General features: G+C 39.5%; 1 long non-coding RNA gene across 1 annotated transcript in view; it reads left to right on the forward strand.

The window, feature by feature from the left end:
* Positions 1-2,978: 2,978 nt before the first annotated feature.
* The window catches only part of LOC136764097 (uncharacterized), a 1,518-nt gene continuing 933 nt past the window's right edge, over positions 2,979-3,563 (forward strand). Inside the window, exons 1-2 of the long non-coding RNA XR_010821134.1 lie at positions 2,979-3,224; positions 3,488-3,563. The exon at positions 3,488-3,563 is cut by the window's right edge and continues 933 nt beyond it. This is a non-coding gene — a long non-coding RNA (uncharacterized LOC136764097). The remainder of the gene's footprint in view (positions 3,225-3,487) is intronic.

Below are 3,563 nucleotides of genomic sequence, written 5' to 3' on the forward strand. Positions count from 1 at the left end.
GGAAGAAGGTTTACAGTCAGTGAAGAAAAGTCAAAAGTTGAGCAGAATTTCTGGGAATTGTTTTTTAAAGGATTGCACACAATTGGCAAAACAAGCAGTGAGCTGTGGCACTCCCACAGTTCAGAGTCTGTAGCAGCTGTAGTCAACTGTAGCAACAGCTGCACCATCTGCTTTGAATGTACAGACTGAGCACTAGCTCTGAATCCTGCATTCAACCATGGTTTTGAGACTAATTTGGCATAATTATTATTACTGTATTATTATTTATTTATAAGCAGATGCCCTTATCCATGGTGACAAAATATAAGACCATTACAAAAGTGCAATACAGTATAAAATTACAGATTACAAGTTCAAAATTACATAAGTGCATAAGAAAATATACAGTTAATACTCGTGTGGTGTCCATTAATAACTAAGTGATCCAAGGATCCTATCCAGCCTGATTTTAAATGTTCCCAAATTTTCAGCTTCAACCACATCGCTGGGGAGTTTGTTCCAGATTGTGACAAAACTCTGTTATTATTATTATTATTATTATTATTATTATTATTATTATTAATAATAATAATAATAATAATAATAATAATAATAATAATAATAATAATTTCTTAGCAGACACCCTTATCCAGGGTGACTTACAAAATATAAGGGCATTACAAAAGGGCAATAACACAGTACAGTTCAAAACCTAATGCAATTACAAGTTCAAAATTACACAAGTGCATAGGAAAATATCCAGTAAATACAAAATATAAGTTCTACATCCTAGATTGTAATAGTAAAAGTGCAGACAAGGTGTGAAGTCATATTTAAGAGTTAAGCAGAGGGGAAATCAAAATAAACCACACGAGTACTAGCAATGTAAAAGCAAGAAGTATGACAAAAATGTTATAGAAGTTATATAATTTTACGGTAGAGGTGAGCCACACAGACTTCACTGGGGGATTGAGAAAACTCACTGCAGAAGGTGCAACTTGCAGGGAGCCGATGACTATCTAGTTTGTAGGGGCACCACAGTTGACCGCTCCCCCAGGACAAGCAACAACAGTCTGGTAAAGACACTCCAAAAGAAATTAGGCTTACGTTTCAGAATAAATTTTAGACACAAGTTTAGAAAGTGTAGGGAAATCAGAAAGCTCATAAGAAAGTTATATAGTAGATGGAGGACAAGGGAGTTCAAATGAGCCTTGGACGAGTTACGTGTGGCTCTTACCACACTTGATCTGAGAGAGAGCAGTGGAATGGGAGTATGGAAGAAGGTTTACAGTCAGTGAAGAAAAGTCAAAAGTTGAGCAGAATTTCTGGGAATTGTTTTTTAAAGGATTGCACACAATTGGCAAAACAAGCAGTGAGCTGTGGCACTCCCACAGTTCAGAGTCTGTAGCAGCTGTAGTCAACTGTAGCAACAGCTGCACCATCTGCTTTGAATGTACAGACTGAGCACTAGCTCTGAATCCTGCATTCAACCATGGTTTTGAGACTAATTTGGCATAATTATTATTACTGTATTATTATTTATTTATAAGCAGATGCCCTTATCCATGGTGACAAAATATAAGACCATTACAAAAGTGCAATACAGTATAAAATTACAGATTACAAGTTCAAAATTACATAAGGGCATAAGAAAATATACAGTTAATACAATTGCTACATCCAAGATTTGTGAGCTAATTGCAGACAAGTGAAGTCATAGTTAAGAGCTAAAGGAAAGGGGACAGAGGGAAAATCAATATAAACAACACAAGTACTAGTAATGTAACGGCAAGTTGCATGTATGAAAACTAGATAAAGTGCCATTTTACAGGAGAGCTGAGCCTCACAGGGGAATAACAACTAAATTACAGGTACAGTCTGAATAGGTGTGTCTTGAGTAATCGCTGGAAGGAAGTCAGGGACTCTGCTGTCCTGATTTCAGTGGCAAAGCCTTTCCACCACTTAGCAGCCAGGGATGAAAAGGAGCGGCTCTGGAGGAAGGGGATATTTTGAGGATATTTTCATTACGGGGGCTGGGAATGTGTTGTGGTTGTCCTAGACCACAGTGAGGGAGGTCATTAGGGCATACAAAAGATGGGGGATAGAAATTGTACTAGTACATAAAGACAATATATTGAGACACACTGCCTAAATTGATTGACTTTAATCCAGATGCTGGTGGACTGCAGCCTACTTGTCTGGGTCTGCTTCGAAGCGCTGGACACAGGCTCTGCATAGTGACATCTGCTGGTCAGTAAGTGGCATTGCGACTGGATCTAGTGACTCGAAAGGCAACAGCCCTCTGGACATTGACAGTGACAACACATGTATCTAAAGGTGTTTTAACACCTCCAGTATTATTCACATCCTTCACAGACTACAGTGGGTTTTAGTGACATCAATGCAAGTGCACATTCAGTCTGTGTTGCAATAACTGAATGACAGCAGTACTTTTTTCAGACACTCAGCACTGGACTTAGTAAAAAGATATATGTACAGCATATTTGATAAACTGATGCATACCCTAAACATTCAAATCCAGTAAACATACATGTTTTTGCGATTTTTTGGGTGACACCGTTAAAACGAAAGTCAACAACATCAATGTTACTAATTTTAAGTGGGACTAAAAGCTCAGTTGCAATCACATTGAATTACCCAGTTGTTCTTACAGTTTGTACAATACAGTATGCACACCATGGTTAATGACTTGTTTTCAATCAGAAACAAACGCCAAAAGATCGACTGGCAAGGGATGAATATATGTGTAACACTGGTTTTTGTGCACGTTTTTATATTATTTTACCTTAATTATTTATCAAATTAATGACGTTATTTCTTTACTTTCAGCGCACTTTTCTGTTACCTATTCACGTGTAGTTTAGTTTAGTGTGAGTACTAATTGCTAGATTGATTGGCTGGGGCTCTGATTGATTGGGACTCCTATACCAGGTGTGGTACCTTTTTAAAAGGCACTTGGTTTGTATACCGGTAGCTGCTGCTGAAACCGCCTCCCTGCTCTTGTGAAGGCTGGGTGTCTGTGCTGTGTTTTTAACGGGGATCTGCCGGTTTTAACGTGTAGAGCTGCTGCTCTTCTGAAGGGCCTGTCCGGTGTTGCGCGCCCCGTGTGCGGGCCGGTGCGCCTGCGCAGTTGCCGCAGCCCGCGGTGCCTCACTGAGCCGCGCTGCTGCGGCGCGTCTGACGGCAAACCTAAGCGCAAACAAGTGTTCATCGGCGGTCTTGAAGTGGGTAGCATTTGTGGTGGTTTTCGCAGCTTTTTATTGCATCTTATCCTTTTATGGTTGGTTTGTATTTGACTGACTTGATGGTTTTAAGACTTATTTTTAACTTGTCCTTTTATTCATTTGGTGTTTTAATAAACTTGTATTGTTAAATTTTAACCTCCATTGTTTTACCGTAACTCCAGTGGCAGATTATATCCACGTGTTTTTGTCATGCTTTTCTATTTAAACCACTGCTTTCTAATTGGCGAATTCTCTATCTTCAGGCATGCCACTGTAGCCTGCAACACGGCGCCGCACAGGGGTGCGTGTGAGCTGAAGCCTGGCTTCATTGCCTGTGTA

This window comes from Amia ocellicauda, chromosome 12 (assembly GCF_036373705.1).
Source record: "Amia ocellicauda isolate fAmiCal2 chromosome 12, fAmiCal2.hap1, whole genome shotgun sequence".
Classification (NCBI taxonomy): Eukaryota; Metazoa; Chordata; class Actinopteri; order Amiiformes; family Amiidae; genus Amia; species Amia ocellicauda.